Raw genomic sequence first — 26,909 nt, 5'->3', positions numbered from 1 at the left:
TTCCTAGATGATAAGAACACTCATGTCATAATTTTTCAATAACTCTAACAACCTTCTTTGACGCAAATTCAAATCTTTCTAAGAGAACACATACTGGAGGCTTTTGTGATCTGTGAACACATCTACATACACACCATACAAGTAATGCCTCCAAATCTTTAAGAAAAATACTACTGCTGCTAGCTCAAGATTATGAGTTAGATAATTCTTCTCATGAGGCTTAAGCTATCTGGAGTCATAGGCTATGACCTTATCTCTCTGTATGAGGACACAACCCAAACCTACTCTGGATGAATCACAATACACAACAAACCTAAACAAAACCATCTGATAAAGTAAGAATAGAGGCTGAGGTGAGTCGAGTTTTCAACTTCTAAAAACTCTTCTCGTAGGAATCTGACCACTGAAAGTTAACTTTCTTCTGAGTTAATCTGGACAAGGGGGATGCAATAGAAGAAAATCCTTCAACAAACTGACGGTAATAGCCAGCCAAACTAAAGAAACTCCTGATATTTGATGGAGAGATGGGTCTGGGCTAGTTTCTCACCATTTTGTTCTTTTGAGGATTAACCCTAATGCCATCACCAAAAATAATATGGACAAGGAAAGCTACTAATCTCAACCAGAATTCACAATTACAGAATTTAGCGAATAACTAATGGGCTCTAAGGGTCTGTATCACTATTATTAGATGGTCTGCATGATCATTTTCATTATGAGATTAAACAAGAATTTCATCGATGAAGACTATGATGAACATGTCCAAGTACTGGTTGAATACTCAGTTCATCAAGTCCATAAAGGCTGCTGGATCATTCGTGAGACCAAAGGACATAACTAGAAATTTGAAGTGACCATACCAGGTTTGAAAAGCTGTTTTTGAAATGTCACGATCTCTGACTCTAGCTGATGATAGCCTGATCTGAGGTCTATCTTGGAAAAGTAACTGGCACCCTGAAGTTGGTAAAATAAGTCATTAATTCTAGGAAGTGGGTATTTATTCTTGACTGTGACCTTGTTCAATTGACAGTAGTAAATACACATTCTGAGAGAATTATCTTTCTTACGCACGAATAGAACAGGTGCGCCCCATAGGGAAACGCTGGGTCTGATGAATCCCTTGTCTAGAAGATACTTTAACTATTCTTTTAACTTTTTAAGTTCAGTTGGAGCCATTCTATATGGCAGAATAGATACGGGCTAAGTATCTGGAAAAAGGTCTATTTCGAAGTCTATTTCCCTTTCGAGATAAACTCTGGGAAAATCTTCAGGAAATATATCTAAGAATTCATTTACTATTGGAACAGACTCAAGAGTAGGAGTTTCTTAGATAGAGTCTTTGATTCGCACAAGATGGTAGACACACCCCTTGGATATCATCTTTCTGGCTCTACGGTATAAAATTAACTGACCCGTAAGAGTTGTAGTAATACCCCTCTATTTAAGGACTCATTCATTTGGAAACTAAAAATAAACTATTCTATTTCTACAATCAACGGAAGAATAGCATGAGTGAAGCCAATCCATGTCGAGAATGACATCAAAATTCATTATCTCTAACTCCACGAGATCAACTACGATAACTTTTTGGGATATTATGATCGGACAATTCCTGTATACCTGCCTGGCTACAATCGAAACACCTACTGGGGTAGACACTAAAAAGGGCTCTACTAGAGTTTCAGGACTGACTCTAAAATTGTTAGCTATATATGGAGTTACAAAAGAAAAAGAAGCTCTAGGGTCTAGTAAAGCATAAACATGTAAGTAAATGACCTAAAACATACCAGTAACTACATGAGGAGAATTTTCCTGATCCTGGCGAGAGAAAAGAGCATATAACCTATTTGAGCGCTGACCACTGGTAGCACCGGAAGCGGCACCCTGCTGAGTTAGGCAGAAGAATGGAACTGACAACTAATGGGACTGGCCCTGTTGGCGCCTATCCCTACCTTTCTGAGCAACTACCCGACACTCCCGAATTTGATGGCCTGGATTGCCATTCCCGAAGGATATATCACTACCTACTTACACTCACCCTAATAATCTGTCACACTTCTGACATAAAGGATTGGTACAAGCAATGCTAACACTGACCTGGGACTTAGAGCCTGGTGCCCTATCCCTATTATTATTTCTGAATTTTGGTACTGGGGCACTGGTTGAACAGGGCACTGGTCCTGAAGACTTCTGAGTCTAGACAAGTCCATCTCACTAATCAGCATTGCGGTCCTACACTCCTTGACCACATTATCAGACACGTTAGACACAAACTTAATCATCTTAGACCTACTGTCAGCTACCACATGAGGAGTATATCTAGATAACTGAGTGAACTTAAGAGAATACTCCCTCACACTCATGTTTCTTTGCCTTAAATTAATAAATTCTAACACCTTAACCTCCCTCAACTCCAATGGAAAGAATCTGTCCAAGAAATTCATGGAAAACTCTTCCTATTCTATAGGCCCTGCATCAACACCTCTATCAACTTTCCATTGCTTAAACCAAGTATGAACTACATCCTACAATTAATATGCAGCCAACTCGAAACTCTGACTATATGTCACCCCCATAGCATCCGTTACCTTCTAAACCATATCTAAGAATTCTTGTGGATTCTCTTCAGACTTGGATTCCGTGAACGAAGGAGGATTCATCCGGCTGAAGTCTTAAATTTTGGTTGCAGTAGTATTGGCCACTGGGTTAGTTGGAATAGCAGCTGGCTATTTATTCTGTACTACTATGGAGTTTTCTAGAGTAGTGAAAGCAGCCCTGAATTCTGTATGAGAAAGATGCTCGTCTAGAGGATCTGGCTGGATAGGCTAAGGGGCTGGTTGAGTTCCTGTTCTTCTTCTATTCTTCTTGGGAGGCATGTTCTGTAAATGGAAGGAGAAAATAGATTATACTGAGAGTTTAACTTGAGCTCATGCTCAATCACACGACATGAATACTGAAAGAAGGGAAAGTTTTCCTAAAAGCCTTATAACCTCTCATCCATAAGTGTGGTACACTACACAACCATGCACAAGACTCTACTCGACATAGCTTTTAGACTGCCTAGGACACTTTAAAACCTTAGGCTCTGATACCAAGATTGTAACGACCTAAGACTACCCCTAGTCGTTATACGGTGTTTACAGTCTCGAGGGACCATAAGCTAACCCATGAGCTGGTACCAGCTGTGAGCACTGGATAATATAATTATAAATATAGAAGAAAACAACTAATATTTCCATAAGGTTTTAATACTGAATTAATACTGGAATATAAATCTATAGAAAACAACTGTCTGAGTTTGAGAAAATACTAATAAACTGGATAACTAACTGACTGAAATGTCTAAATACTGAATAACTGACTCTAATGTCTGAAAATCCTCTAAAACTGATTGATAGTTGATGGGAAAGGACAACAACTAACTCTGCTAACTACAGAAATAAATACCTGAAGGAAATAGTCTATCCTAGAATCATGAGAACTCACCACTGCTATTGTACTGGCTGGTAATCTGGGAATATAAGTGCGATCCAGGAACTGAGCATCAACACCTATGATATGAGACATCATAGCGCAAAATAAAGGTATGAGATCAGTACTTTGAATATACTGGTATGCTAAATAAGGTAGGCTAACATGCAAGGTTTCATGAATAGGAGTAATGATCTATCTGAATATACATGTAAAGCATTGAATACTGAATAGGGAACATGTAACCTGTAGATACTAAGCATGCATGAAAGTCTCTAAAATACTGAAAATACATGAAAATCAATAAACATTGAGGATGCATGACCAAGCATATAACATAAACTGGATAAAATCTATAATCACTTATATACTGAAATAACTGAAATTTATATGCTTTGGTTAAACAATACTAAGAATGAATAACTGAACTGGAAGTATGACTAAGACTGTATCTGAGACTGTGGGAGGTATCATCTAACCGACATTCCCCAATCTGAGCTAATTGAGGTCCAACCTATAACCCCAATTAGAAGGGTATTAATATCATGCCACAGTTACTAACATTAGTTGTGTGGATCCACTAGACTAATATAATGTCCAAAGGACTAAGGGTGTCAAGCCTGAACTGACCGGTGACCCCTGCAAGATAGTCAAGCCTAATCTGATGGGCGACTTCACATATCCTAGACTAGCTACGTAGTTCTAGAGTATAGGGACTACTACTAAAAACTTGCCTATCTAATGGGGAAGCCGCCATCCCTACACTTGCTCGATGCTAAATCCTACTCCTAACTAAATGACACTGAGATACTAGACTATTTTGAGTTTAACTGACTATTCTGATAATGCTCATGATATAATCTGAAGTTATTCTGAAGATACTGAGATAACATTAATAAAACATCTATGGTTTTTGGTATTCAATACCCTCAGGACTCAAAACAATAATAGTAGCATGACACTAAAAGATTGAAGGACATGGTATGAAGACTCTTATTAAATCAATTGCTCTTGTAGGCATTTTATCAAACACTTGTAGTTCATAGTTTAAATAATCATAAAATACTAAAAGACCGGCATAATTGACATGAAATTATCATGGAAAACACAAAGTCATGATTTAATTCAATAAATGATAACACCAAAGCGTTAGAAATTGAATAACAACAATAACTTCATTAAAACATGGTATCAAATCAAAGTTCATGGAGATTAATGGATGAAATCATAAGTTAATATCATGGATCTTGAAAAGATGATAGATTTGAAATTAAAATGGATACTTGGACTCCATGGATGAAAGGTATCCATGGATGAACATCTAACATGCCTGGGATAATAAATTTGGGAGGATTGATGGAGAGTTCTTGAGAAATTACCTTGAATTTGAGAGCTAGGGTTCTTGTTTTTGAAAAGGGGATCTTTAATTTTGAAGAAGAGTTGAATAATGAATGACTATTTAGGTCAATTGAGGCTAAATTCTGTGTTTTAGGTTAATTAGGTCTATGGAATAAGACCCAATTACCCTTGGACGAATTTAAAAATGGAAGCTGAAAACTTAAAAACCCAATTTTTAGCCTTGGCACAACACGTCACTATCATGCCAAGCCACTGAAAAATGGACAACTGGTACCTGGACAAATGTCGCAACACGGTGCCATCGTGGTAAAGCTATTGATTCTATTTTGGCAACCTTCGCGATGCTCCAACATCACAGAAACCCACTGGAAATTGACAAATGAGAATTTGGCCTGCTCTGTGATGTGCCGTAATTATGGAGTCACACTAAAAATTGAAAATTTTCATTTAAGCTACCTATGTGATGTGCTGAGGTTTAAAATGACGGTGTTTAACGACTCAAACTTAAAATCTCCATCACTTCTTACCTGATTATCAGATTTTGGCAAATTTTATATTATTGGAAAGTTAATTGAATTTCCTATGCAATGGAAGGATTTACACTAAAAAGTAATGAGTGTTCAAAATTTTTTATATATGAATACTTATGTATTGGGACTTAGATTATGCTAGGGATATATGGGGTGTTACATTAAGGTTCTATTTTGATGGAAAGGGTTGAACAGCTTTCCCTAATATGGTTAGGAAATTAGACTCCATGATATCTCACATGATTTATGTCGGTTAGAAAAATTTCCTATAATAAAGAATAAAATTAAATATTTTAGAAACTAAGTGTTATGGCTCACTAAGCTTATTCATATGCTTCATTATCCATGCTTACAATATTTAGTTTTACTCAAGTCTAAGGTGAGTCATTTACTCTTAGCATGCATCACTTGAAAGCATACATATACATTCAGTTCTTGTTTTACTTATGCATTCACCCCCATATACTCAGTACATTCCAAAAGTACTGACCCATATATATATTTATGTGCTACATTGTCTTATAATGTAGGCTCTGGTGCTTATTTCTAGCAGCATAATTGACTGCGATCGTCATCACTTACCTCTCAACTTTTGGTGAGTCCTCATAGTCTAAGGATCCAGCTAATAAGACTCATGTTCATTGATGAAAGTATTTTAGTTACTTGATTTCTATTTATGTTTGGGTCAGTTGGGGGTCTATCTCAGTGGCTCTCTAGTTAGTAGTAGAGGCTTGTTAGACTATGTATGTTCTAATTTTAATGAATTTGTTTAAGGTTTCCAAAGTTAAAGATTTACATTAAGATATGAAATTGTTTACCTTCAGTGTTTATGCATATGTTTGTTCATGGTTCATGCAAGTTGTAAGATGAATAGATATCATAGGTTAGCTTAGGAATATTTGTAGTCTTGATCACCACGTGACGTTTAGGGTACTTTTGGGCATTACATACTTGGTATCAAAGCCTAAAGTTTTAAAGATCCTAGCAAGTCAGACAAGCAGTGTTACGTAGAGCCTTGATCATGAATGTGAAGCGCACCATATTTATGATCCAGAGGCTATGAAACGCATTAGGAATCGTCATTTATTTCATGATATATAATGCTTACAGTTATCTCTATCTTCCTTTACTCGTTCTTTTACGTGATAGAATATGCTGCCTCACTGAGCCGACATGTAAAAATGGCAATCAACCATCCCTGAACACAGACCCTCTGAATGAGAATATATTTCATGCTGAATTTTGGGTTGCCTTTCAAGCGTTAGGCCAAACTGTGAATGCTAATATTAGGGAAACCAACAAGAAGCAGTCCCACTTTAGCAAAATGGCAATTTAGCTACAGCCTAAATTTGAGACTTTATGAGAATAAATCCACCTGAGTTCCATGGGTCAAAGGTGGATGAGGATCCTTAATTCTTTAGAGATAAGGTGAGAAATATTACTCAGATCATGTATGTTATCGAAGAAGAGAGTGTATAGATAGAATCCTATAGGCTGAAGGATGTTTTTTATTATTAGGTCACTATGTGGAAAGATGGTAGGGTGAGAATACAACTCCTATAAGTTGGCAGATATTTCATTGTACTTTTATAGATAGGTTCTTTCCTTGTAAGATGAGGAAGGATAAGGTGGGTGAGTTTATGAACCTGAGGTAGGGATCTATGATAGTGAAGAAGCACTGCCTTAAGTTCACTCAGTTGGCTAAATATTCCTTAAAGTTGTTATCTGACTCTAGAGCTCATGTGAGTAAGTTTGTTAATGGGGTATCTGATTTGGTAGTCAAGGAGTGTAGGACTGCCATGATGATTGGGGATATGGATTTTTCTAGGTTAATGATCATTCTCAATAGATTAAGGTAGAAAATTTGAAGAAAAGAGAGAAGAAAAACAAAAGAGCTAGGATTAGGTAGTTTGAATATAGTCATCCAAGGTCCAGATGGGGAACTCGTATATAGTTTTAGGGTCATTCATCAGTGCCTATGCCATTTTAATCCAATGCCCTTGCATCCAGGAATAGACAAGAGAAATGGGGAAAAATTTTAAATTCTAGGTCTCAGAACAATGTAGTCAGAAGGCCCAATTACCTAACATGTGCAAAGTCTGGCAGGACCTATCCTGGTGAAGGCATGATGGGTAAAGGGGGTTGTTATGGTTGTGATAATACATACCACAGGATCAAGGAGTGTCTGTATGCTAAGTAAGGAAGTATAGGGGTTCATCCTTAGACTCAGGCTACTAATCTAGCAGCTCAGTCAGGCCGCCCAATTTCTCCACAAGGTAAATCATCTAGTACGAGTGTCCTTCAGTGCCAAAATTGGTTTTATAATTTTCTATCCTATTAAAAGTAGAAGAGTTCACCATATGTTGTCACTGGTATGCTTAGTGCCTTTCACCTTAATGTATATGTGTTTTTAGACCCAGGATAAAATCTCTCTTACATAACTCCATTGGTTGCTATAAATTTTAGGGTAGGTCCTGAAAATCTCCCTAAGCCCTTCTCAATTTCTACCCTAGTGAGTGAGTCAGTTGTTGTTTGGTTAAGTCTATAAGGGGTATGCTATTACCATCCTCTATAAGATCATACTATCAGACATAATAGAATTAGAGATAGTAGATTTCAATGTTATTCTTGGCATGGATTAGCTCCATTCACGCTATACATCAATAGATTGTCATACCCGTATGGTAAAGTATCTGTTTCTTGGTAAGGCAGTTTTTGAGTGGGAGGGCAGTCATGTGTCTCTTAAAGGTCATTTCATTTCCTATCTTAAGGACATAAAGTTAATATCAAAAGGGTGTATCTATCATTTAGATCGAGTCAAAGATACTAAGTCTAAAGCCCCAACAGTTCAATCAGTCCGTGTAGTCAATGAGTTTCCTGATGTTTTCCTTGAAGATCTGCCAAGGGTATCTCTAGACAGAGAAATAGAAATAGTATTGATATTCTTCCTAATACTTAGCCCATATTTATCCCTCCATATTGCATGGCTTTAGCCGAACTTAAATAATTAAAGGAGTAGCTTAAGGACCTCTTAGATAAAGGTTCATCAGACCCAGTGTTTTTTCATGGGGTGCTCCAGTCCTTTTCATGCACAAGAAAGATGGCACTCTCAGAATATATATAGATTATTGACATCAGGTTACCATCAAGAACAAGTATCCCATTCTTAGAATCGGTGATTTATTCGATCAACTTCAGGGTGCCCGATGGTTTTCTAGCATTGACCTTAGGTTAGGATACCATCAATTGAAAGTCAGGGAGAAAGATATTCCAAAAATAGCTTTTCTTATAAGGTACGACTATTTTGAGTTTGTGGTTATGTCATTTAGACTAACAAATGCTCTTGTATCCTTTATGGATTTGATGAACATGGCCTTCAAGGAGTACTTGGAAATATTTGTCATTCATCTTTATAGATGACATGCTAGTGTATTCTAGGAGTGGGGAGGAATATAAAGACTATTTGAGGATAGTACTACAAACCCTCAAGTATCATTAATTATATGTAAAGTTTGTTAAATGTGAAATTTAGTTAAAATTTGTTTCCTTCTTGGGGCATGTCATTTTAGGAATTGGTATTGATGTAGATCCTCAAAAGACTAATGCAGTGAATCATTGACCTAGACCCATCACTCCTTCCGATATCAGGAGCTTTTTGGTTTTGGTTGGGTATTATAGAAGATTTGTTGAAGGGTCCTCCTCTATATTTGTGCCATTGACTAAGCTAACATAAAATAAGGTAAAGTTTATATGGTCGGATAAGTGTGAGAATATTTTCCAAGAGTTGAAGGATAGATTGACCTCAGAACCAGTGTTAGCTCTACTAGAGGGGTTAGACAGATTCATAGTGTATTGTGATACTTCTAGAGTTGGTCTGGTTGTGTATTGAGTCAAACTAGAAGAGTGATATCCTATGACTCCAGGCAACTCAAGGATCATAAAAAGAATTACCCTATTCACGACTTGGAGTTAGCTGCCATGGTATTTTTCTTGAAAAATTGGAGACACTACCTCTATAGTGTGCATGTTAATGTTTTCACTGACGATAAGAGCCTTCAGTATGTATTTTCTTAGTGGGAGCTGAATGTTCATCAAAGAAGGTGATTGGAGTTATTAAAAGATCAAGACATAAATGTACTCTATCATTCAGGTAAGGCCAACGTGGCGGTAGACACACTGAGTAGGTTGTCTATTGGTATTTTGTGACATATGAAAAAAGAAAGAATGGGAATCAGCCAAAGAAGTGGATAGTTTAGCCCATTTGGGAGTACATTTTCTTGACACTGATGATGGGGGAGTAGTAGTGGGAATGGTTCAGAGTCGTCTCTAATAGTAAAAGTAGGAGAAGAAGCAAAATGATCCCATACTTAGCCAAATATTGGAAGCAATCCAGCAGTAGAAGTTTGAGGTTTTCTCCCAAGGGTGAGATGGTGTACATCACTATCAAGATAGGCTTTGTGTTCTAAATGTAGACTGGTTGAGGGAAAGGATACTAGATGAGGCTCATGGTTTGAGGTATTCCATTTGTCTGGGTGATACGATGATGTACCGTGACTTATAAAAAATTTATTGGTGGAATGGTATTAAGAGGGACATAGCAGAGTTTGTGGACAAGTGTATGAATTGCCAACAAGTTAATGTTGAACACCAGAGATTGGGTGGTATGCTACAAGAGATAAGCATCCCTACCTGAAGTGGGAAGTAGTGAATATGGATTTCATCATAGGGTTGCCTCGTACAAGACATTGACATGATTTAATTTAGGTCATAGTAGATCAAATTACTAAATTAGACTATTTCCTACCTATCAAAACTTTAGATATAGTGGAAGATTATGCCTAAATATATATTCGCGAGTTAGTAAGGCTTCATCGGATACCTTTTTCCATCATTTCAGACAGAGGCACGTAATTCACTTTATAGTTTTGGTTGTCTTTTCAGAAAAGACTTGGTACAAAGGTTAAGCTTAGTACTCTTTTTTATTCACAAATCAATGGTCAGGCTTAACGCATAATTCAGACATTAGAAGACATGCTGAGGGCATGTGTTTTAGACTTTATAGGAAGTTGGGATGACCATCTATATTTGATTTAGTTCTCTTATAATAATAGTTATCATGCTAGCATTCAAATAGCTCTATTTGAAATATTGTATAGGCATAGGTGCAAATCACCCATAAGATGGTTCAAGGTTGGTGAAGTGGCTATGATTGGGCCAGATTCTATTCTTGAAGTTATGGTAAAGGTTCAGTTGATTTGTGAAAGATTGAAGACTTCTCAGAGTCATCAGAAGAAAAAAAAAGCTGAGTCCCCAATGATAGTGAAATGTGTAGTAGAGGTTACTTCTGAATTGGACCTTCCATCAGTGTTAGTTGCGGTTTACCTAGTGATCCATGTTTTGATGATCAAGAAGTGCATTGGATATCTGTCCTTAATAGTTACCCTAGAGAGTATTGGGGTCAAAGATAACTTGTTGTATGAGGATATTTCTATGGAGATACATGATAGGAAGGTTAGAAGGCTAAGGAATAAAGAAGTAGCATTAGTAGAGGTTCTTTGGAGAAAGCAATTGGTTGAAGGGGCCACTTGGGAAGATAAAGTAGACATAATGACTAAAACTTCCTGGGTTTTGATCCTTCGAAAATTTCCTAGAAATTCCATTCTTTGGACCTAATACGACTCATGGTGCGAGTCGTATGCTGGGGTACGAGTGGTAAGGTCCTGTTGTATACTGACCAGTGTTAATTGGTGGGATGGTTTTGGACATTAGAATGGATACGACTTATATGTGTGTGTCGTAAGGTTGGTTACGAGACGTATGGTTGACAAGGGTAGTGTTTGATCCTCCTAGTATTGCATTCTTCCAGGGATACGGGTCATATATTGGAAAGTGTCTGATCCTAGGTTGAGACATGGTTACGATTGGTGGGTACCAATCGTATGGGAGGTTACAACTCGTAAGGGTCAATCGTGACCCTGTGTCGGGTTCTTGTGGGATTTAAATGGGGATATTCTGGATATTTCTCTCCTTAACTAATAAGGTCCCATGACTTCTAATACACTTAGGAGGTTATTTACCCTATTATTCTATTCATAAACACTTAGAAATTTTTTCTAAACACATCATAATTCTCTTGAGAGCTTTTGGGGCAAAGAAGCTAGGGTTTCAACTAAGGGATGACTTTGGGGCTTGTCTTGGAAAATTCTTTCCATTAATTTTCTTGGTTTAAGGCATGGTTCTCTTCCCTCATTGAAATTTTAATTAAAGGCATGGTTTATATGATTTATTTCATGGTTTTGCTATTGCTTGTTTTTGGCTTTCAACTACTATTTGGGGGTTTTGATATTAAATACTTGGTTATGATTTCCTGTGGTTTCCTATGGTTTTACTTATTGTTTTTTATGCATTAATGATGGCTTTGAAAAATTGTATTCCATGGTAATGTTTTAATTGTAATGGAATTTGGTTTGGTTGTATTATGCCGCCAGTGTGTTTGACAAAATGCTTATAAAGGTATATTCATTCCATTGACTTCTTTTAATGGAAATCTTTCTTTTTTTTGGATTATATAAGAAAACTTTAAATGGTTCAAATATTTTGGAAAGGGCTAATGGGTTATGCTTGTGGAGAACATGGAAGTCTCCCAAGAGGTTTAATATGGCTAATGAAAAGGCACTTGAAAGTCCCCTAATCTAAATGGTTTGGCTATGCATAATGCTTGTAAGTATGGTGGTATGACGATACCATTGGTTTATTAAATAGCCTTGATTAATAAATGATAATTGGATTGTTTGACTTCTTTTTAATTGAGTATTAATGGTGGGAAGTGTAGCTAAGCCATGGAAGGTGGTGGTCCTGGGGGACCAAAACCAAAAACTCATATTTTCTGATATTAAGGGTCCTTTATGACCACATACGAGTGTCACATTTTATATTGGATGGATGTACTAGTCATCCCATTGGATATTTCCTGGTCATGCGACTACATGCACTGGGACCCTTTCAGCAGGGGGAACTAAACCCATATGGCCCTTTGGTGGTTAGAATGGCAAAGATACCCAACCCAGATAAAGGTTTTAAATGCATACTAAACTCGGTCCCTTTTCCCAACACCTATATATATGTGTATGGTTATGTGCATTGGATGGTTTTACTTATTTTTATGACTGGCATTATTTTATCCTTATCCCGAGTTTCATGCTAACATTCACCTTCTAACCCGTCTACTAGCAGCAGTATACCCATGTTATGCAAGAATTGTCTGTTCAACTCCTCTTTCATAGTACTTGATTCAAGGACAACATTTGGACTGAAGTGGTGAGCTTTCATCCTTTTAGAAGGCTTCATTTCATGTTGGACATTTTAGACATTTTCCTTTCTTTATAGATATTGGTTTTGGCCATGGTTGGGGTATGTCCCAATCGGATTTATTTATTCTTCTGGATAGAGGCTTTTTGGTACTTCTGTGAATTGGTATAGGTGGGATCGGTAGTGGTGTCAGCCTTGGTATTGGCATTGGTATTGAGGCTGGCATTGTTGGACATAATTTCTCCCTGTTCCATTGTACTTTATTTTGGGTGTAATCATGTTATACTTTGGTTTACTTATTTGGTTATGGCCTGGTTTATGGCCTTATTTTTTGGTTGGTATATTTGGGTGGATAGATTGGGTTAGATGGACTTGGTTGGGTCAGTTACGGATGTGACATTATCCCAGAGTCTTAATGAGAACATTTATATTATATTGTTATATGTTTGGAATTCAGTCCATCATAGGGCACTTATGGTGGTTGGGTTGGGTAGTAGGGGGCGTTTCCTGATCCTGGTTAGACTTGGGATGCCCATTACATCTAGGCCATGGTTTATGCTGTGACAACATGACCAAGTATCCTCATCTCTTTTCTTCCAACTCAGTTCCTACCAAAAGTAAATAGTTATTTTCAGCCAAAACTCTTTATCTTTAAGTCTATTTATGTATTCTTAAGTCATATTTTATGTTATGAGTGATTGGATCCTTTTGATATATATAAGCTTGGTTATAATTTTGGTGCAGAGGTGTTAGTTCATTTCCAAATCCAAATCCTAGATGAATCACATTCAAGGATGAATGTTTCCACGAGGGAGATATTGTAATACCTAGTGTCTGAAAACAACTGTGTAACTTATGACTCATCACCTTAAGTAGTAGAACCTAGGATTCATCACTTGATGTTACGAGTCGTATGAGGAGAAGTCGTAAGGTCAGCAGTAAGGTTCCCTAAGTTTTTATCCAAGTTACGAGTGGTAGTTTCTAGTCATATGGACATGTAACGAGTCGTAAGATACCACTCGGATATTGACCAGTATGTTCTATTATTGCCACTACCAAGCTAATGAGTTACTAGTCCAACTCGTAGACACATCTTATGAGTCATAAGATTGACTCGTGACTACTGGCGGTCAATTTATATAAGTACAGTTAGGGGACTTTTTGGTCTTTTCCCCTCTTATAACTCCCAACCTATGACTTATAACCCAAGAGAGGCATTATTTTCCTGTATCTTTCATTCAATTAACAACATCTTTTCTCCTCCCATCTTTAAGAATAATAATATTATGTTTTCTCTCACCAAATTATCTCTCAAGTCTCAAAGTTCAAGTTCTCTTCACAAGTCAAGCAATTCTAGGTACGTGGGGTTTTGAACAAGGTTAATCTTCCATCCTTGTGCCTGAAAAGCATGATTTTTAAGATTGAACTTACATGTTTTACATTAGGGTTCATCCCACAAATTCTTATATATTGAAGTATAACCTTATCTTGTGATTTAAAGGCTAAAGATGCATAAAGGTTACATTTATTCATGTTTTGAACTTTAAGATTGATATTGTGATTTGAATTTCATTACTTTGATATGGATTCTGATGAAAATTTCTATATGGGTATTAAGTCTGATATTTTGTTATAAGAGTTATGAAAGAAAGTAAGAGTTTCAAGATTTAAGAAGAAGTATTAAGTTTACAAGAAAGTCTAAGCTTTTAAGTTCCATTCATATGCAATATAGCATGATTCAAGAAAGCTTGATCATTTGATCTGAAGGTAAGAAATGAAATTCACAAGTGTTATCTTGATTATGACTTAAAGTAAAGAGAAGCATAACTGGTTTTCATTCTATAAACTCTTATGCTATTTTAAGGTGAATTTTTAAGTATGAGCATATATATATATAGAGAGAGATATATTCTGGGAGTAGTATTTAGCATCGAGTTGGGAATATGGATGAGTGTATCTTAACTTTATGAAGACTACAAGACACCATAGGTTTAAGTACCAATATGGGTTAAGTTCAGTGATCACTTAAGTTAAGGTTCTATCTAATAGGAAGGGTAGGAAAGCTTTCCCCCACGTGGGTAAGACGTTGGACTCCAAGATAGGTCACATAGTTTATGTTGGTTATAAGAATCTTGCATAAGAACGAATGAAAGTAAAGTTTTAGAAACTAAGTGTTATGGCTCACTAAGATTATTCATATGCTTCATTATCCATGTTTTATGATCTTGTAGTCTTTAGTTTTACTCTAGTCCAAGATGAGTCATTTACACTTAGCTTGCATCACTTAAAAGTGTACATATATATTCAGTTCTCATTTTACTTATACATTCACACCCACATACTCAGTACATTCCAGAAGTAATGATCTACATATATGTCTATGTGCTACATTTCCTTATAATGTAGGTTCTGGTGCTCATTTCTAGCAGCACGATTGGCTATGGGCATCATCACCTATAGTCTGACTTTTGGTGAGTTCTCATAGTTTGAGGACCCAGCTTATCAGAATCCTGTTCACTGATGAAAGTATTTTAGCTACTTGATTTCCGTTTATGTTTGGGTTAGCTGGGGTCTATCTCAGTGGCTCTGTAGTTAGTAGTGGAGGCTTGTTAGACTATGTATGTTCTAAGTTCAAAGAGTTTGTTTAAGGTTTCCAAAGTTAAAGATTTACATTAAGATATGGAATTGTTTACGTTCAGTCTTTATACATATGTTAGTTCACCATTCATGCAAGTTGTAAGCTAATTAGATATCATGGGTTAGATTAGGGCTATTTGTAGACTTGAGCACCGTATGACGTCCAAGGGGTACTTCCGAGGCGTTACAGAAGTGAAAGAATATCTTCTGCTTCCATATCTTAAAATCAACACCAAAAAGTTTTCCTGACTTTTTGTCGGTGTCATGGCAGGAGTAACATTTGAACCACTCAAAGTAGCAATATTAGTTTCTCTAACATTTTTCATTCTATCATTGATTTTACTTTTAGTAGTCATTTTGTTATCATAAATAGACAACTAGTTTAGTATCACAAATACTAACAATAAAGTCTTAAACTTTAAACAACTTATTTTTAGTTTAATGATGGAGGTTTTTATGTTCTTCTAATCACCAACTTAATGAATCTTTGACTCATGATGAAATTAGTTTTTATATCTTCAAATCACTATCAATTTCAAACAAAGTAAAAAATCAAAATGTTTTAATCTAAGAAAAACAAAATACTGATTATAGTGAATTCCTTAAGATGGTTGTATTCTGGGTACACAATTTGTATTTCTAACCAAAACTTCTAATACATGTTCAAACAACTTACAAAACATCAAAATAAAGTTCAAACTATTTTTAGAAAAAAAATAATGTTTAGACAAAAGATGAAGAAAGAAAGAATCACATCCACCGAATTCACGATATGTCCTTATGGAATTTATTCTCCTCAAGTACCTAAAGTTAATGGAATATATCCTTGCAGGATAAAATAGTTCACTTCAGGAAATAGTGGTACCTCAAATTTGTTGAACGTTGAACACAGTCAACAACTCGTAAATCACAATTGAGTTTTTGAAGAAGAAAAAAAAATTTAATTTAAAACTTTGTATTTTTACCTAAGGAAAAAAATTAGGTATTTATAGCCAAAAGGTATTGCTTCTAAAAAAACAAGGTATCATAATAAAGTATAATTTTTAAAATGTCAGGACGACTTACAGACCCATCTGTGGATGTAGGTCGTGATATGTGCATTTATGTTAAAATTTTGCACAAAATAATGCAAGTAGACTAACATGAGCTGTCACTTGCATCTGCAGATGTCCAGGTGTGCACGCAGGTCAACTTCTCATTTTCAATTAGTGCCTCAAAAGGTTTATCCCTTTGAGGTGTGTTATGACATATCCGCACATGCTCGGTGTAATAACCCTCCAGTCCATATTTCATAATTCCACTTATTTTTGTAGAGCTTATCCATAGCTGCTCTAAGTCAGTTATCAGGCAGTTCATTTGATTTTTAGAGAAAATTCCCTATTTTAAAGTCTACGCTGGTTCCAAATGGCCATCAGGCAAAACCTTCAGTGAAATGATCTCAGATGCACATTCTGATTATGTTAGTAGCTCTAGAATATTAATTTTAGGCTAGGTAGAACTTTAGTTTGGGTCCTGATGCACCCGGTCTTAATTCGACCTATTGATCGAAAAGTTGAAAAATTGAAAATTTAGGTGTGGGACCTATATTTAGTTAAAAAAATCTCAGGTGGAAAATCAACTTTATCGTCACATCTGGAATGTTAAATTTAGTATGGTTTCATAGTTCATTTTCGTAAAGCAGAGTCTGAACAAATCTCGAGTTCTTAGCAAACACTTGGAAATTTTCCAAGTTTCAATTGATATCTAGTGTTGGAGAGGATAGTGCAATTGCACTAAGATGTATTGTAATTGCAATATCTACTCTTGAGGTTAGATAGTAAATTGCAACCCATGGGTATGTGATGGCATCACCTAAATACTTGGAGGGGCTATAAGTAGTGCCCCTAGGTCGCAAAATTACCCATAGTATTTGTCGATAGGCAGAGGCATCATCTAGTAGTGCACAACCATCGCCTCCTCCTCTGCCTCTACCAACTGATATACCCATATATGGGGATGCTCCTAATTTAGTGCCTAATGCATCCCAGGTATGTTCTCACTTCCCTATGTTTTACTTTGTTTTAGTGCATTAAGGATAGTGCATAATTTTTAGCTGAGGGTGGGCATACCGTGCCTCCGTAGTTTTTTGTTGTTGTGCTTCTTTTTCTGTCGATCACAATATGGTTGTAGAACCGAAATGTCTAGGATAATATTATGTCATATTATATTTTATTGTATGTTATTTTTGTTTAATTAGGAGATTTTTAAGTATTTAGGGTAGTAGTTATATTTTGACTGATTTTTATATCCCTCCAAAAAGTTGTGATTTAGAATTGTGTGAATGTATATATGTGTGAACATTATGGATCTTGTTATGGCATTAGGATTAGGGACATGATAATCACTTACAAATAATTACATGAACTAGATAGAGGTAGTAGTTGTTAATATTGACTTAGTGCTATGTGTGTGTGAGATACTACCTAGTTCCCTTTGTGTGTTGAATTTAGAACTTGCCTGGTTAGTCATGCCTAGGTTGAAATATAGTCAATTAGGGAAGGATCATAGGTCATTTTTTTTTTATTTTAGTCCACTTTTAGCCTAAATAACCTTCCATGTGAGAATTATACCCTTGATCCCTATTTTGAGCCTTATGATGCTATTTTTCTTGTTTTCACCATTCACATCCCTATTTATATTACAATTAACCTATTTTGGCCCAGTTCCTCCTTGGACATTATGCACCTCAACCCAAGAAAAATGTCTAAGTTGAGGGTGGCTATCATAGGGGTACGTATTGTAAAATAGGTATGTAGAAGGGTAAAGTAAGAGAAAAAGTAGTAGGGATAGGTTTAGTAGAAAAAGGAGAGAAAAGGAAAAAAGGAATAAAAGGCCATGCCCAGCCTGAATGTGCATAAAAGAATAAAAAGAGAGAAATAAGGGAGGAAAAAAAAGTAATTGGCTAGTAAGTGAGACCCCAAAGTTAGTGTAGTGCCAAGGAGGCATAGTCACTTGATATGACCATATGTATCATACCATCCCCCAAGACTATATTACAAATCGAGAAAAATCCTATAGTGATAAAAATTAACTATCTGAATGCTAAGGTAAAGAAAATAAGGCCAAGCCTATGGTATTTGACATGCATTGATTGGAACTTCTCTTCTGAGTATGAGTGTCTCTTGACAGTCCCTAAATTGACATACATAATTTCATATGAGTGAGTGGGACATTCTTGATGTGAGGGCACTTGAGTCATATTTCTAGCTATTTGCTTATTCCGGGTAGTGTAACTTATATATATATGAGTGGTTGTCTATTGCAAATATAATTGACGTACCTTGATCCTATTGTGTCACATTGTTGTGCGTCATGTTCATACGTATTTAGTTTTGAAAGAAAATAAGATTGGAGGGGGGATGTTATGTTTTGAGCTTTACATGTTGACTGACTACCTTGAATATCTTAGTTTCTCTTAGTTAAGCATCATTTTTGTTTTTGTTATGTTTTGTTGCCTGAGGACATGCAAACGTTCTAAGTTGAGGGTGTTGATGTGCTATAGAAATACAACACTTTCGATTCTTAAAATGAGGAAAAAATGCAAGTTTTGAGGTTATTTTGTTAGATATGATGCCTTTTGGTATGTTTTACAGGAAATCATGTTTAGGATGAAAAGTTCGTAAAAAAGGTGAAAAAGGTGTTTTGGCCACTTTTTGGAGCGATTATGGATATTCAATTGTTTTCTGGCTGGATCGTGATCAAAATATGTGCACAAATTGAAAAATATATGAAAAATTTACTCTCGGCACCTACTAAGTCAACCTACGGACTGCATGTACACCAATGGACCATAGGTAGACAAAGTAGGTGCTAGAAATTCAAAATTCTGAGAAGATAAATTGTAGGATTTTCACTTTTTGGCACCAACCGCAGGTGTTACCTGTGCCCAGTACTAGGTCGAAGGAACGGACCACATGTGGCCACCAACCTAATTTCCTCCTATTTCGTTCGGTCTTTGGTTTTAGGGTCTCCTCATGTACAATAAATACCCTTCATGTATCTCTTAATAGGATTTGCATACTTTTGATACTAACAAACATATTTTGATTCCAAGATCCGATTTTGATCTTGGGATTTTCTTGTATTGACTTTAATTGATTAATTAATTTATGGTTGTTGCTTTTATTCATCTTATCATTGTGATTTCATCTACACTTTTAAATATGAATGTTATTGATTTCTTCATAAGCATGAGTGGCTAAAACCCATATCTAGGGTTGTGGAAACCTTAGGGATTGACGAAATAGGGGAAGTTCTTTTATTGTTCTGAATTGATAGTAATGGCATACATTGCTTTATATTCATTATGATTGTTTTCTTAACGGGTGCACATATTAGGATCCCGCCTAGATATTCCTACTTACTCCAAAAGAGGATTAGTGACTAGGAAAAGATAAAGACAATAGTAATTTGGAGTTTAGCTGTCTATCCATGCTTTATAGGTTTTATCTAAGTAAGATGGTTAGGTTTCATCTAATAACTAGAGGCTCAAAAGGTAATAGTTAACTGGGATCATAATAAGGGTTAGTTAGGCGACATCCTGAGACTCAAAAAGTAAAGTGTGAAATCCTTCTACTTGTTCAAAAGATTGTAGAAGGTACATAACTTATCAATTCTGCAAGCGAATATCGATTTGGTTTAGCAAAGAACATAAGCCTATAGAGTTGAGAAGGCAAGGTAACACAATCCTAGTGTTCACCCACGACCGATTTCAACCAAAGTTAATACAGTTCCTTTTTCGATATTACTATAAACAATCCCCCTATTTACTTTTCTTATTCTTCTCATTGACTATAACTGCTAAGATCTGCAAAGCCATGTATTCCCTTGGGATTCAACCCCAACCTTGGTTGGGTTACTATATTTTGATAGCGACCGTATCATCATCTAAAAGGAGTTATTTCTTGGACTTCATCAATGGGAACTTCCCAAAGGATCAAATGTGTTCCCATGTTGAACACCAATGTCAAGACCATACTTTTTTTGAGCTATAATGTAATAATACTAACTCTTTCACTTATTTAAACTTGAAAAGTCATGATGTGGATAGAAGCCTAAGCATAAATGATAGCTTATCTAATATTGAACATAATGGGTCTTCCCTTTGTGATACTCTTGCACTATATTACATGATTATTAAGTTCTTTTATGAGATTAAAAACACGATTTGATCCTAAAGATAATCGAATTGAATCTTCTAGTAAAATCAGTTTGTGTCCACCTAGTGTTGGCACTTATAGATAGAATGAGGTTCTATTTCCATGTGCTAAGAGTATTCACACACTAGTTGACCCTCGTGAAAATAAAGGTGGTTCTATATTGGCATGTGAATAGCATACTACTAGTAAAGGTGTGCGCATTGTGAGGACTTGTATGTTGCTCTTAGTGAAACTCAACTTACTGATGTCAAAGATAAAGTTGATATTGCAGATTGTCATGTAGGATTGTTACTAAAAGGTGGTAATTCCTTAGATGTTGAATCCATTCCTTGTTCTGATCAAGATAATCTTAAGGTGGAATGTGATCTCGAGGATAACCCCTTATTTGGTCATGAAATGACTAAGGAAAAATTCTTTGGTCAACGTACTTGTGAATCTAATCTAATACTTGGCATATTTGTGGTGTGCTTGATGATCCTCAAGTTAGTAATTATGTTTATACAGTTGATCATGTGGTTAGAAAAAATTCTTTGAACATTTTATATGATGAAGATCATATTACTAGTTTTGCTAATAGATATCATATGGATTAAAATATTTTGATAAATGACATGTTTTTTTTAGATTGAACTTGTGTACTTTAATTACCTATCTTTGATTGTAGATCCTCTCTCAAATAAAAAATTTCTTAATTGAAAATAGTGAGATATTTATAGATTGGCGCCTAGTGATTTCACGACCCGAAACTACCCCGAGTCGTAACACGGTGCTTGGAACCACAAGTGTTCCTAAGCTAACCCATGAGTTGGCATACTATTAAGCAACTGATTTATAATATTTTAAACGACTAGTTCTGTTGTGCGAAAATATAATCATGACAAAATCTAGAAAGAATTATAATACTAATAAAATTTACAATCTGGTAAAACTAAAAAGAGAACTGAAATTACATGACTAACTCTGACTACCATATATGAAGCCTCTACTATACTGACTATAGATAGATGGTACATGCCTCCAACTACCGCTAATCAATACATATTAATAATAATATAAAATATATGAACAACATTAGATTTGAGTCCCAAAATCGGAGAACTCATCACCTGCTAGCTGGAAACTGCAATAGTCCGATCATGATGTGTGGGATAAAGCTGGTACCTATACTATGAAATAATGTAGCCATACAAATCTCTATGTGTATCAGTACTTCTGTAATGTACTGAGTAAGAGCGGGTGAATGCAAATAGTAAAACTGAATTCATACGTAATCTTAAAACATGCATGCTAAGTGTAAGTAGGCTCACCAAGAGACTGAAATAAATGAATATTGATATATAGTAAAACAGGCTTACAAACCAAAATTTGATAAGCTGGTGAATCACTCCACTTAGATTCTTAAAATAATACTTCTAAAATAAAAGTAGAATTAAAGCTGAAAAAACGTAAAACATGGGTACTATATGAGTACTGGGTCTGAAACTACATGATGGCAATTGGCATAGCTTGAGGATTTGAATATACAAATATATTGAGCATGAATGCATAAAAATTGCAATATCTAAGAATACAAGACTAAGTGTATATCTATTATGTTACTAAGATAAATCTGAAATCTGAAAGACTAAGAGCTGTTGAACTGAGTATTTGAAAATCTATATACTTAGCAAAGTAAACCTGAACTATAAACATACTGAACACTGATAGAGATTGTGGGAGCTAGTTATAATCGATATGCCCCAATGTACTATTAGGGTCCAACCTGTAACCCCAGTTAGAAGGGTGTTAGTACCATGCCACGGGTACTAACAATGGCTATGTGGATCCACTAATCTGATATCCCAAAGGACGAGGGTATCATGCCTAATTGACGGGGAACCCCTCAAGATCCTATGCTAGCTACGTAGTTCTGGAATGTAGGAACTGCTACTAACATCTCATGCCTACTGAAGGGTGAGAAAAGTGCCTCATGCCCACTAACGGGGGATATACCATCCCTATTTTCACTCGGTGATAAGTTTTACTCCCAACTGAAAGACATTGAATACTACACTGAACTGAGCTTAATAGATATAATAACTGACTAGACTAATAATGCTCATACATATTTGAAAATACTAATACTAAGTAAATAGCCAAATTTTGGGTATTCATAATCCTTAGAACTAGATAGTAATAACAACATGGACATACTAAAGCTTCAAAACCATAATAAGAAAGCATTATTCAAAGAAACCCATCACTTGGGTATTTCATCAAACACATGGGGATAATGAACTTGAACATAGGAATATGATATACATTTTAAAACAATGGGATAACATGGCTAGATTCATCACTTGGGTTCATCCTGGAATTAATTGAACATGATATAGGAATTTCATCAAACATGTGGAAGCATGAATTTAAAACATGGGAATATTGTTAAAAATTATGAATTTAGGATCTATCATGGAATTCGCTTGAATAAAGCATGGAAAACTCAAACTCATGGCATGAGGAATTCAAAATATTGTATGAAATCACACATGGACTGAATTGAATTAAAAACACCAAGAAAACCTGAAATTCAATCTTTCTTGAACATATAAAATACCATAATGATAAAAAAATTCATTCTTTAATTGAAAAAGGGTTTTGGGCTCCATGGGTGAAAGGGGACCCATGGATGACTCCCATATACCTTATACTTTTAATCTTAATAGGAGAACACAATTCTTGATGCTTTTTTTAAGGTTCTTGAACTTGGGAAACTTAAATTCTTGATTTCTTGAAGAAAGCTTGAAATTAAAAATTGAATTTATGAGTTCTTGAAGAAGATATCTTGAAATTATTGTTTTTTTTTAGAAGAGAGGCTTGAATTCTTATGTGAGAAACTCTAATCTTGGTGTTCTTGAATTTGAATCTTGAGACTTGGGAGATGATCTTGAAGAATAAACCCTTGATGGTTGTTCTTGAGTATGGAAGAGGAAGTAGTGTTTTTTAAGAATAAAGGAGTTAGGATTGTTTTTTATTTAAACTCAGCCTTAACATGGCTTAAACAACGTAGTTCTTGGGGTTAAAAGAGTGAAAAAATACAGAACAAAACCTTTGAAAATGGTATAACAGTGCTGAACTGTCCCGGGTGACGGTTTGGGTGACGGACCGTCACTCTGGTGACTGACCATCACTCCAATCATCACTAGATGACCAGAATTCATCCTTTCTACCCAAGGTTGATGGTCTGGCATGACGGGCCATCATTGATGCAACGGTCCATTACCCTGGCCGTCACACCTTGGCAGACAGACACCTCTATGGTAAAATGGGCATAACTTTTTACCCCGATATCGTATTAAGGAGAAATTGGTATTATTGAAAAGATAATTCAATTAACTAACTATTGGTGGATCTTGAGATCAAAAAATCTTACTGAAACAAAATTTATGATCTTTTGAAGATGCCTATAGTTATGTACGTCCCGAGAATTAAATCACTAAGTGAGGTTTTGACTTGTTCATAAGTTAGGAGCTATTTGAGGAATAAATATAAATCAAACTCACTTTTAAAACCACCAAATCACTATATTTTATTTTGAATGATCTTGACACATGGTTCTGACATTGGTCTAGATTTTTTGGGGCATTACAATATCTCCCTCTTAGAAATATTCATCCTAGAATGAGGCTGGTTTAGCTGAGAGTACTAAAGAATATGAGATCATATAATGAACATGCATGAATGGGAACATGAGAATATAACTGGGCCTGAAACATGATACATGAACTGAACTGATTTCGCGAATATATGCAATGACATGAGAATGGTTATAAGGCTAAGATAGAAACAAGATAGTCAACTTATGAGTATCCATTACTTCAAGATGGATCTTATTTCATGAAGAAAAGATGAAAGTTTTAGGACATGAATACACAGGGTATTACAACATCTCCCCCTTGGGATCATTGGTTCCCTGAATAACACTGACTTGTCTAAAATACCAAGGAAAGACTGAGATGATGCATCGAACACTTATGAACTGAATCATGCTAAATATCTGAATCTGAAACATGATGCATGAACTGAGTTGAATTCACCAATTACATTGATGCGAACAAACTACCTCTTGGAATGGCCATACTCATGAAACTTCAGTTAGTAAAACTAGATAGAAAGACGAAAAAACATAGGAACTTGTATGTCTGACTACTAAACTAAATTGTTGGCTAAACGGACTGAATTATATTGAAAGCTTATACTCAACTATAGATTCCCCTTCAAAACTGCACTTCACTTGGGGCTACTTAAAATATTCACATGGCCACTGATAACTCTATCTACTGAAGTCTAAGCTGAACTCAATTCTCTCATTATGTTCAAGCCTACTCGAATCTACAAAGTGCACACATAACATAGTAATACTAGTTTGAATCATGAATTTAATACCCCCTGTGCTTTCACAACTTCTCATCTCATGAATAATTCTTATTACCACTTCAACAACTACATTCAACCTCTTACTAGACACTCACTAATGCGTAATGCATTCATCCACATATATACAAACATGACATTCAAGCCTATCATTATAACAACATATGAATTTCTAGGCAAAGAAGCCATCAAAGCATCTTCCTCATATCCTCCAAAACTCTATCATTAACAACTTCCATGTGTTACCCCAAGAAAACACACATAAAATTTCAACTAACCATGACATATATCAAAATTTGGCCTCAATCTTTCTTCACATGTATAACCTTAGATCAAACAAGCATACATTAATCTTTTGTCAACAACAAAAATTTACCCTCTCCCATCTAAACAAATTTTCATCATCACTATCTCGACATAAAAAAATCATAGAAAGGTTAGAATGTTAGGACTGAATATGAGGACTGAACATGAAGAGATACTATACATAACTTGACACTTTATTGAGGACTAAGGAATACAGTATCAACATAATGGATTCATCAAAGAGCTCTAAACTGAGGGCATACATGACATAAACTGAATTTTGTTGATCACTAGGAGTGTAACATGAGTACTTCAAACTAAATATACCGTAAAGCAGGAGTAAATGAGTCATGAGTTTCATGACCAGAGTTTGGAGTTCATGATTTCTTGGAACATGATTCGTACCACTGAGTGAACTGGAACTCTTTATACTAGGAACTAAAAGCGTACATGATTCTATGAAAAGTGCGTGAATATGAGCAATGATCATGGAACTGACATGTAAGGCATGAGTAGATATCGTGATAACTGAAGTACAAATATTTAAATAAGAATGGGTTGGGCATTATCCTCCTTTACTACTATTCTACAACCCACTGGAATAACTACTAGAATTTGAGAGCCTGGCTTGGTTTCTCATTCTATTATCTGCCCTTTATCTTAAAGCCACCATTATAAGTCTGTAGGACCATTTAAAATAACATTAAACTGAACTACCACCACTTTACTCTAGAGTATGGGGGTACTAATATAAACATAAATAATAAACTCACCCTAAAAGACTACGCCTAATAATGTAAGGACCACTTCTAGTACTTCTTTCTAATATACAATTCTTAGCTTTCTATAGCCCTAACAATCATCACATAACAACTTTAACACTTACTAACTTAGAATCTTTAGGAGTATTATCATACCATGATCTCACATCTCTAGAACTTTGACTCATATTTCTGTTAGCTCAACTATCCATAATTCAAACTTAGATTCTAAGCTCAATAACACAAGGGTACTATCTAAGCACACACACTATTAAAAATTAAAAATAATACAATCCCATATAACCTTGGGTACACCTCTAGATCATATACATATAATCATACTTAATTTTGAATCAACAACTTAGATTCTTGCATACACTATTTCAAGCCTACTAGCTTAGTTTTTATGTAACTAGCTTCATGGATACAAAATCTACTGAGTCCTGATAAACACTATCCCCACTTTACTGCTGCTATACTTCTGGGTTCATGCTTCTAACTCTAGGTCATATGCTATCATAGGATTCAGGGAAGGGACCTGAGGGCATATTTGACTTTGGCTCAATATACGATTGTCATGAACATGAATGAAATCTTTCATACTTTAGAACATAAAAAATCTGATGGCATACTTTTAAGCCTATGGGCAATCCCACAACTATCTATGAGTACTGTCTAAGAAAGCCTTATCTGTAGGATTTAAGCCTTACTATTTCTGTTACCTATAAAGTAAGGTAGAATTAACATGCGTGGAGCATAATGAGAATCTACATAAGTTTCTTATAGAACCTTTCTAAAGCACGATCTAAGACATAAAAGAAAGGAAATATTTATGAAATGCCCTGTAGCCTCTCGAAGAAAAGTATAGACATCTCTGTACCATTCCACAAGAATCTACTAGACACGACTTTATAGACACCCTTGGG

Source organism: Capsicum annuum, chromosome 6 (assembly GCF_002878395.1).
Source record: "Capsicum annuum cultivar UCD-10X-F1 chromosome 6, UCD10Xv1.1, whole genome shotgun sequence".
NCBI classification, from domain to species: Eukaryota; Viridiplantae; Streptophyta; class Magnoliopsida; order Solanales; family Solanaceae; genus Capsicum; species Capsicum annuum.
The sequence above is the reverse complement of the archived record's forward strand: the minus strand, read 5'-3'. Positions refer to the sequence as shown.